The sequence below is a fragment of the Benincasa hispida genome, chromosome 7 (genome assembly GCF_009727055.1).
Source record: "Benincasa hispida cultivar B227 chromosome 7, ASM972705v1, whole genome shotgun sequence".
In the NCBI taxonomy this organism is placed as follows: Eukaryota; Viridiplantae; Streptophyta; class Magnoliopsida; order Cucurbitales; family Cucurbitaceae; genus Benincasa; species Benincasa hispida.
In genome coordinates this window covers 43,319,116-43,330,494 of record NC_052355.1, presented here as the reverse complement: position 1 = coordinate 43,330,494, position 11,379 = coordinate 43,319,116, and positions in this window count along the sequence as shown.

The following is an 11,379-nucleotide window of genomic DNA, read 5'->3' as shown; positions in this document are numbered from 1 at the left end:
AGTATCAACATTTGGAAAAATTTGTTGGAGGAATCCAAATCATTTTCTTTTGAAGAAGATTGATCATTTTTACAAATTTCAAGAGAAGAGGTAGAAACATGCTTTTTGTTTGAATTATCATGATTGAAAAATTAAGAGATGCTTGAGAAGAATTATGTGAAGTCAAATAAAAGTCATAATCAATGGAATGAGCAAACAAACAATTAGAATTTGTATACAACATGGAATCAACAATTTCATCAATCTCATCATGTGTATCAATGGAGCAAAGAGAAGCCTAAACATATGCATATTAAAGACATACCTGAGAAGCCATGTCCTTTTGCAAATTGTGGAGTTCTTGTCGAAATTTTAAAGAGTAGTCAGCAAGGGATTTCATTAAGTCCTCTAGAGACATACCTGAGGAGCTTAAAAAAGATTGGCTCCGGTTCTCGTATTGCATTTAAGATTCCCATTTGAAATTGGGATGATCTTGCCACCCTTGGTTATAAGTTTGCCCGTGGAGGTCATACTTCCTTTCAAATCCTCCAATGGCATTGACTTGGGCTTGTGGACAAGCCTCGAATGTATGTCCGGGTAATCCACACGCTCCACATGCTTTGACTTGAGGAAGGCCTCCTTGGGAAACCTGAGTAAAAAGGGAAACTAGATTAGATACTTGCGTCCTTAGTTCACTTACTTTACTAGATTAAAAAACAGTGTTATCATGAATCCTTGTCCCAAAATTCTAAGAGTTCTCTGCCATGGTTGATATGAGTTGGCTTGCTTCGGTCGATATTTTGTCCACTGAAGCTCCACCAGCGACCACATCAATGTTGCTCCTTTCTAATGGAAGTAAACCTGAGTAAAACTATTGGATCAGATACTATTAAGATATTTGGTAATGTGGAAAAGAAGCACACAATTGTTTGTATCTTTCCTAGTATTCATATAAAGATTCTCCTACACTTTGCTTAATTCCATATATTTCTTCTCTTATGTTATGAGCTTTAGAATCCGGAAATATTTTCTCTAAAAATTTCTTTTTCAAACTGCTCCAAGTAGTGATGGATCTTGCCGGCAAGTAGTACAACCAATCTTTGGCCATATCCTTCAAGGAGAAAAGAAATGTCCTAAGATTAAGTTGTTCTTGGGTTACTCCATGTGGGCATATTCCATCACATACTAGATGAAACTCCTTCATATGTTTGTGTGGGTCTTCACCGAGTTGCCCTCTGAAAGTAGGTAGGAGATGACCAAGCCCCGGTTTAAGCTCAAATGGGATGTTGTCTCCAGATACACAATGCACAAAGGTTGTTGATTATAGTTCGGCTCCACTAGTTCTCGCAAGGTTTGTTCCCTTAATCCGCCAATGTTGTCTGGTTGAGGTTGTTTTTCTTCTTGATGTTGGTTCAACTCTTCAAGTTCTTTTCGTTCTCTTTTTGCTCTTTCCCTTCATAATCTCCTTTCCTCAAGGTTTATATCTACAAAAAAATCACAAAGAAGACTCCGAGAGGAGAGGGTCATGCACAAAAGGAAATAAAATCACACAAACTATTTTTGATTTTATATTTCTTTTTTTTTCCTTTTTTTTTCTTCTTAATAGGAATTCTAAATTCTAAAAGGCCAATTGCACAGTACTCCGGAAACGGCATCCATTTGTTTGGTGCTAAAAATAGGTATCGTTAGTTCTATCTAACCCAAACAAATGAAATTTATGAGACTCAAACTATGACTAAAACTACTACGTAGCAATATTGGAGTAAGAGGTCGATCCCAAGTGAACCTCCTTAAATTGGCCAAAAATGAACATTGAATTCGAAAAGATACCAATTGGGGGGGAGGGGGTTGTTTGTAAAGAAACTAACAAAAATCAAGATAAAGTACAAGAATCGACAGGAAAATTTTTAGTAATGAGAGAAATGAGAGACTATGTAATAAATTTTAATGAGAAAATGAATCTTGGGGATTTTATGTAGATTTAGCAATCTATATCATGGACCTTAAGAAACTTCATGCAATTAAGTTGTTCCATAATTCATTGAGTAAGTACCCCAATGCCCTAATTATCAAGATAAACAATTAACTCTAATTTAGTTCTTAATTTCTTCCTTAAGACATTCCACAATTAGTTACTAAATTGCATTAAACTCATGGGTTTTCTTAACTACGACAATTCTTGAAATCAAAATACTGAAAAATCAAGATTGATTTTATGAATGTTCTAAATTAGTAGGTTCTTTCCAGAAAATAAGAAAAGAAGTCCAAGTTTTCTATCTAGATTACTAATTATTGCAACCTAATTAAAATTTTGTTATATAACCATGTAATTTTGCATATAAAAATTGATTAAATTTGAGTTGTAAATTCATTATAATCAATTTTATTCAAAATCCCAGCAAGAAAACATTCAAGAACAAGTAATTACATGAAGAAATTCAAAGAAAAATCTCAAAAAAATACTAATCTACATAATTCCCCGAGATAAAGGCTTACCTACTCATGGAGATGTAAATTCTTAAAGAATTCCAATGAGAATTGCATGATTGGTACAAGGAATGAAGTAATTTTGATAGAATCACTCTAAAATTTACAAAGAATAGCTCTTAGTATTTGTGGGAATCAAAATCTCTCTTAAAAAAAAATAAAGTTCTTCCTTTTTTAATCTGAAAAATGGAAGAATTTGTACTGAAGCGCGGCGACCCTACGAATTTGGAGGTCTGACGTTGGCTTGCGCAGGCGCGCGTTTTTATTTTTTCGTCAATTCTTCGGAGCATTACAACGCTACATAGAGCATTATGACGCTGTCCTGTAAAAATTGTAGCATTCTGTCTTGTAGGTTGGAGTAACGTTGGGTTGTGTTGTTTTGGGAGTGTTGCGATGCTCCAAGCATTACTGAAGTGTGCTGATTTGCTTTAGTTGAGGGGTAGATTGGTAATTTAGCTTTGATCTTCTTCTTAAGTGATTCTTTTGGTCTATTTTGGCTTGATTTAGCTTCAAATTCTTTGCGATGACTCCATTGATGTCGGGATTGGATTTTACCTATAAAATATACATTTTAAGCAAAGAATTAAAGTAGAATTGAGGGAACTAACATAGAAATCATGGTTCTTTTTAAGACCTAACACTCATACTTTTGGGAATGGTAGTTTGTAAACTCTGTAAACATATTGTTATTAATAAAATAAGTGTTATTTTATAAACATTTACTCAATCCATAAACTAAGATTCAAGGTTATTTTATGTAAATTTAAACAAGTATGTAGAGACATACAGGTGGATCTTGTTTAAATTAATAACCTAAATGGTATGTGACACTACGGATATGGCTCGCTTTGTAGATGTTACAAATGTTGTAAAGTGCTGCAAATGATTTGATTCTAATCATTCATGTGGAGACATGCGAGCGGGGGTATCTTATACAAAGAGTTTGTATAAGATTGGATCACGAAATGATTAGTCTCTTTATATAACGCTATTGATAATTGAGACTAACATTTCACTAGGATGATCATAGGTGACATGACCTTAATCCTAAGTGAGTTGGGAACTCCTGCCTATGAGAGCGGTCTTTTGATTTGTATAGGTGAGAGTGGCCAGATTGCCAACTCAACAAGCCTACCATTTTGGGGATTCGTCTGATTTAGGAGTTGAGAACTCAGATACACAAGACAGAATTCATTCCTTCCCGAAGCAGAGGTAAGTAGATAAATTACTCCTTTAAGAGGTTGATTCTGGGTCTTAACATAGTGACCACACCTTCTCTTGGGAAGATAGGACTCAGTTATAGGGGAAGTATGACTTATTATTCATTAGAGAAATCAGTGGTACTTAAGGAGTTAGATGTAGGGGCAAAATGGTAAATTGATCCAAGTGTACTTATGAGCAATTTATGAAGGGTTATTTAACTGTTGATTGGTTATATGGACACAGAAATATATTTGTAGTGCGAAGAGTGCAACTGTCAGTCTTTAATGGAGTGCCCGGCAATTGACGGATGGTGGATATCATGATTAAAGAGTTTAGTCAGTTATTCACGTACCATTGGAGCTTCAAGTTACAAGTCCATAAGGTTCTCTTGGTAGCTCAATGGGTTCAAGTTGAGAATAAGATTTTGGGTTAGTTTGAAGTGTTCAAATTAACAAAAGAAAATTTGATTATATATGATATAATTAAATTGATTCAATTATATGTGATATAATTGATATGATGTATTTGATATATTATTTTATTGGAGTAATTAATATAAATATGATTTACATTAAATACCATAAAATAGAAAAAGAACTATGGTTTATATCTTGCATATGATGCAATATTAAAACTATATATTATAAATATAATATGATAAGTTAATTATTGTATTTATTTATAATTTATTAATTATATGATAATTAATAATTCTTTTTTTCTCTATAACCGACTTTAGTGGAAGATTATTTGCGGTTTTATGATAATTATGAGATAAAAGAAATATTGTTTTTCAATTCATTCGGTTGAATCATTCTCATAAAAAAAATCATTATCGAATAAAATGTGTTTTACTAAACGATAGCTTAATAGAGCATAAACGATCAAGTATCGAGTTTACTATACAATAGTTACTCGTTGCTACACGATCGAGTAGCAAGTCTATACGATAGGCTTCTTCTTCTACATGATCGTTTGATCGCATACTCGATCGTCCACTCAATCGTTTACCTTCTCCTTCCCTCTATCCAAAGTCATACAAAGCCCACAACTCCTGGATTTCCACACCAAGAATACCAAGGTAGCCTCGTGGTGATGTCGAGTTCTGTTCGAGGGTCGAGGATGAGTTGTACTCGATTGTGATCAAGTATTTTCCAGTTCGTGCTATTTGTTTATTTGCTCGTTGCATTCGTGCTGTTGGACGTGTTGCTGAACGATCAAGGGATACATGAAGAAAGGGTTCTTCAGAGGTATTGTTTACTCGATCCCTTGTTTGTTCTTTAAGAAGCATGTTGCTAGTCTTTGTGCATAATCGTTTATGTTAGATTGTAAATGTATGTGTTCTTTCTCAATGGAGTTTGGAACGATCCGCTTCTGCTCACTGGTTCTCTATTTTAGAGTTCCTTCACATACGTGCACTAGAAATTCCCCAAAAAGCTAAGTAGCTTCACACATGACCCAAAGCCTATGTGTGTGCTAAGGTGGGTCCCAAAGACCTATATGATACATAATTATTAAATTATCCAGATACCATCATCTCTTGAGTATCAAGGGTCTTGGATATCTTCATCTCCTTTAGTATCGGGAGTCATTAAGCTATGGTACATAAGACAATACATTGCAAAGTCAAAAGTAAATACATGCTCATTTTTTTATTCCAAAAACAAATCATGAAGAATAAATATCTGATGAAGAGCCGAAATGCACGTCATTATATGCCTTTTATTTAGAATTATAAGGGCTGTTAAGTAGAATATGCGGCGATTATGTTAGGAATTCATGAGAAAATGAGTTTGCGTCTATTGGCATTAAGAATCTCGGCTAAATGAATTTGCGTCTATTGGCATTAAGAATCTCGGCTAACCCACTATTATGTATTATTATGCGTTCAATTGTTTATTTTTGTAGCAACCACAGAAAGCGATCGCATACGCGGAAGCCAGGCTATTGCAAAGACGACCACATGCGGGGAATATCTCCATCGTAGAGGCAAGCGCATACGTTCGACAGATGGATGTTGCAGCCATTAACCGCATGCATCCATCGCATAGAAGTTGCAGCCGTCAAGCGAATGCGGTCATTGCAAGGAGATTGCGGCTATAGATAATAACCATAATAGAAGGGATGAATGCAAGGTTGATGGAATGCAAGCATGAACACATACATTGGGATTATAAAAAAGATGATGTTGACATTTCACCTACCACGCCGTTAGCAACAGAGATTCAGAAAAGGACCATCACGCCGCGAGGGTCAGATTCAGAGCAGGTCCATTAATGTTATCGGCGATCAAGCTCTATAAATAGAAGCCGTAGAGCAGAATTTCATATTATCCAGGGTTTTCAATCCAAGGTTCTCTACCTTCGAGTGATCCCTGTGATCCAAACCAAAGCGTGAGAAGATAGCTTGAGAGTTCTTCATCCCCTTCATCCACTACGTGACAACCAGAACCTTCACTGGAGTTAGAGCTCGAAAGAGTCTACTCCACCGCTCATCTATAGCACCATCGGCAGCCTTAACACACATCTGATGGAAGCAAGACATTGCTTCCATCCGCCCATCCATTTCTCTTCTATCCTTGTATTGTATTACATTTTGGCTTAAGGAATTAATACATTTTGTGATCCATGCATTTCTACATTTTCCTTCGATTCCATCCCATCTTCATTTTCTTAGTATCCTTTACTTTCATTGCATCACTAAGTAGGACTGTTAGAGTATTGCATACTTAATCATGCGACATAGGAATATGAAGAATGTAGCAAACCATCGGGAGGTGTGCGTTGCATGAGTATTGTGAGAAAACCTTATTTGCTTAGTGTGAAGTTGTAGCAACGCTTGTCTATAAGCGAACGCAATGCTTGTCTATGAGTAGAATCAGTAGCAACTAACTGCCCGTGAGGGTAAGTAGTCGATCGCATTAAGCAATGTAAGCAAGTTTTCACTAGAGATAGGAATAATCTTACATCAGCCTAGTTTATGCGATTACCTTGTCTTATGAGCGCAACATTCATCATTTAGGCATACTTGAGAGAGTAGTCTAAAAACCAAATCTAAGTCTCAGGAGAGCGTATTGGATCGCATAAGCAAGAATGGGAAACTTAGGAATAAGCTCCATTTGCTACTACACAACGTATGCACCTTTTAAGTAGGATATGGTGGTATGCGGTCATCTTGCTTACGTGTGAGAGCATGTGAGCGGGATATAGAGGCTTAGAAATAGGCTTCTCAACACTATCGCATATATATTGCATGCATCTACGTCAAGTGTGTATAGCAGATCGCATAGCTTGCATTGGCTGGGGTTGCCCTTGCGATCAAGCTCGGTGTTGTAGTGAAGACATCCACACCTTTTCATCTATTTTTTCCATGCATTTTACTACGCGTTAACAGTTGTCGTGTCTCTTCCTCTCAGTCATACTTCCACCGCAGAATCTGTTAGTTAGGAGTAGAAGTAGTGCGTAGCCTTTCGACCTCAAATTCTTTTATTCTTCGCCACAGACACACTACCGCATAACAGTCCTAAGTTCGACCTCGAATCACCTGAGAAACTTGCGATCTTGTTATACTTGGCGAGAGCGCAAGAAAACTTGTGACAGGAATGCATGGTCATTGCATACGAGATTAACGCATACATTCCATTCCAATGCATGACCACCGACGCATGAGAACCAATGCATAACCTAAGGCATGCATCACAATATTGCGTTCACCAAAGCAAAAGCAAAGGAAATACGACATCCAGTCAACACAAAGCAAAAGCTATGATTTTCCTTCGTCATTATCTCCACGAGAGATTAAAAATAGAGTATCTTACAATAAAAATCTTTGTATCTTGTGTAAAATTTTGAAAGAAATGTATGATCATAAAAAAAACAGTTATTCTTCCTAAAGCTCATTATGAGTGGATGCATTTAAGGCTACAAAATTTTAAATAAGTAAATGATTACAATTGCGCATTATTTAAATCAATTAAATTGTTGTTATCCAGAGAGGAAAATACTGATGTCGATATGTTAGAGAAGATATTTTCTATTATTCACGTCTCGAATATGCTCCTGCAACAGCAATATCGAGAGAAAGGTTTGAACAATACTTTAAACTAATTTCATGTCTCCTCGTGGCCAAACAAAATAACGAGTTATTGATGAAGAACCACGAATCTCGATCAACTGAAACAACACCATTCACTAAATTTTGTGAATGTTAATAATCGTGGTCGAGATCGTGGTCATGGGCGAGGTCGTGATTATGGTTGAGGAAGAAATAGTTATTATTTTCAAGGTGGTCATTCTAATTGTTCAAATTTCAATGAAACTGTCATAAAAATAGGGTTTCATGAGAGTACTACCTTTGATGTAACTCTTCAAATCCTTGCTCTTTATCACGAAATCAACCTCCAAATGTTCAGTAGACCACCAAGAGGAACTTCTTTACTATCCTCTAACTTGGATTAAGAGGTGGAATCTCAAATTGAGGTTAATTTGTTAAGGGATGAGGAGGGTTATTAGAGAGAATAGTAGAATTTTAGCAAAAACCAAAAACCACTATCATGCCTACGAATTTCTCAGTTTATTTAACCATGAAGAACATGCAAATTCTTCATCTTCAACTCATTGACACCTCAAGGAGCTGAAGTTTAACGGGTTAGGCATTTGGCTTGGAGGAAACCACTCCATTTGAAGATGTAAAATTGGAAAACTCCACTCAATAGTGGAATTTTCCAATTTTTAATTTTGAATTTTAATCTAAATTTCATTAAGACTAAAATTAAAATAAAATAAAATACGAATTTGATTTTTAGAATTGAAAAAAAATAATTTATTTAAATAAATAATAATTTAATATCAAATATTAAATTAATCAAACACCTAATTTATACATGAATCCTATTCATGCAATTCAATATTTAAATCAATATTTAAATATTTCAATCTCTCCAATTTTGTTTAGCTTTTACAAAATAAAACGTTTTAATTGTATCAAATATAATTCATTAAAACCCTAGTTGAATTTGCACACTTCAAATTCAAAACCCTAATTTCGAATTTGAACATTTCAAATCGGCTCAATTCATTAATCCAAGATATAATTTTACGAGCTAGTAGAGGGACCTTATGAACCTACAAATCACGAACTCCAACGATTTGAGATTAATTGGCTAAACTCTTTTAGACCAAATTAATCAATATTTGTTAACTACCAAGACACATCATTATAGCTCGATAGTTGCACTCTCCTCACTGTAGATATATTTCTGTTCATTTTAATCATAATCAGTAAGTCAATCATTCAAAGGTTATTCGTATTTTATAGCTAGGTCAAAATTATCGTTTTACCTTTGTAAATAGATCTTGCTCCTTAAACTTCCATTGATCCTCTTTCGAATAATTTGATTTATAGTCCAACTAATAAACTATAACTCTCTTGATCATGAGAGAGTGGGGCCCCGTTGTTCAAGACCAAGAATCAGTGCTTAAGAGAACAATCTATCTGCTAACCCTAAGTTGGGTAGGACCAAATTCTATCTTGCAGAACTTGGTTGTACATGCAAGTATAAATCCTACTAGGTTGCCTGGTAAGCCTAGGGTCGAACACAGAGACTATGGAGACAGTATGCGACGGTGATTTCTGATTTCTTTGCAGTAACAAATAAAACAATGAGTTGGTTGGTATGTTTGTTTCAAATATAAATCCTATGTAGCGAAATTGAGAAAATAGTTAATACAGCGAAAGTTACAATGAATATGCGGGGAACGGGTTGAGAAGGGGTTTAGCTAGTGCTTCCTAAGATTGCGTTCAAGCTATGTGATCATGCTACACACACATAACAACAATTCATCTTCCAATGCAAATGTCATAGCTCCTATTTCTAGGACGCATGCGATGTATACAATGATGTTGATAAGAATTATTCTTAAGTCTCTATCCTTGTCTATGCGATGATAAATGATGCACACATATACAAGGCGATTGCATACTATCATATCTTATCTCTAGAGTGCATGCGATTCGTTAATAGTAAATAGAACTTATTCCTAAGTTTCTATCTCTTGCATATGTGGTTCTAAGCTGACTCTCCCGAGCCTAGATTCTAATCTAACTTTCCCAAGCCTAGATTCTATCCTTAGACCACCCTCCCGAGCATCTCTAAAGGACGAATGACGCATACATAATACAAGATGATTGCATAAAGTGAAGATCTTACGTTATGCTAGCTAAGTGTTTCTCAACCCATTCGACAGTTTAGCTACTCATGTGTAATGTAAAGAGAGTGAACAAATGTAGAGATGCAAATTCCATTTTATAAATAAGATCAGAATATAGAATGAGAATGGAAAATAAGGATAGAGAGCCTGGTAGCAATGTCTTTCTTCCCAAGACTTTTACACTGTGTTTTTCTCTACTCTGCCCAAAAGAATGTTCTTGCTTCCACAAGAGTCGGCCCTTTCTCTGTTCTCAATGCTTCTTGGCACTCTTCCGAGCTAACCAGGACGATCTTTCGGCTTCTTCTCTCTTCACTCATCTCCGCCTTCTAAGTATAAAAAGTACAGACTACGTCTATCTATATATATGGTAAAGAAGAACTCCAAAATTCTGAGCAGTTGAATTAGAGCCGAACTTCTTTAACGAAGGTGGCCTTCGGTATTTTAAAAGCTTCAAGGTGAAGAGCTTTTCTCTCAAATAATTGCAATCTATGAAGTACAGATACAGATACGGCTACACGATACGGATACGATTGGATATGGCGATTCATCAATTTCTAAAAAACTAAGATATGGATACGTCTAAGGATACGTCACTTTTTTATATATATATTTCTAAAAAACGAGGATATTGATACGTTGAAGATACATTTTTTCTTTACAAAAATCTAGGATATAGATAAATTTAGCATACAAGTTAATAACAATAGCACAAAATAGAATACAAACACTAAAATACAATACAAAAAAAAAAAAAAAAAAAGCAACATCTAAGATGTTGAAGTACAATAGTTAATAAAATGCAATAGAAAAGTGACTCATATTGCAAAGAAGAAGAAAAAGAAAAAATTAGAGAGAGAAGTATGAAGATAAACGAAGAACTTATTGTTGAAAACATCCAAATGGTTTATATTTTGGTGGACTTTGTGGGCACTCAAATGTGAAGATGGAGATTAGATGGTTCTAGTATATGGTTTGGTCCGTTATTTGTTTATTTTTCTTTTAGTTTTGGACTCAAGTAGTGAGCTTCTTAAATAAGTTGCCTAATTTTAGATTGGGAAAGATTATATGAGTTACTTATCTTTTTTCTTAAAAAAAAAAGTACGCATAGAAATAGATACGTCAAATCGCGTGTCAGATACGTATCTGAAAAGTATCTGAAAAGTATCTGAAAATATAGATACGTCAAATCGCGTGTCAGATACATATCTGTGAAGTATCTGGAAGTATTAGTATCTGATACGTGTCTGATACTGATTCTTTGCCTCGCATGAAGTATCTGTGCTTCATAGATTGCAATGATAGGATGTCATTAAATCTCTGTCTGATGCGCCGATTAATTGTCACCGAAAAGTTGAGTGTACTTGTTATAGTGTGTCGTTAACGGCTATCAACTAAATTCGGATTTGACCGTCGTCAGCTTTCTGTCCCATCATGATTTATTAAGCTTTCACCTTGATGCGTTGTCTCTATGCGGCCACCTTCTTGAACAGATCTTCGTGGA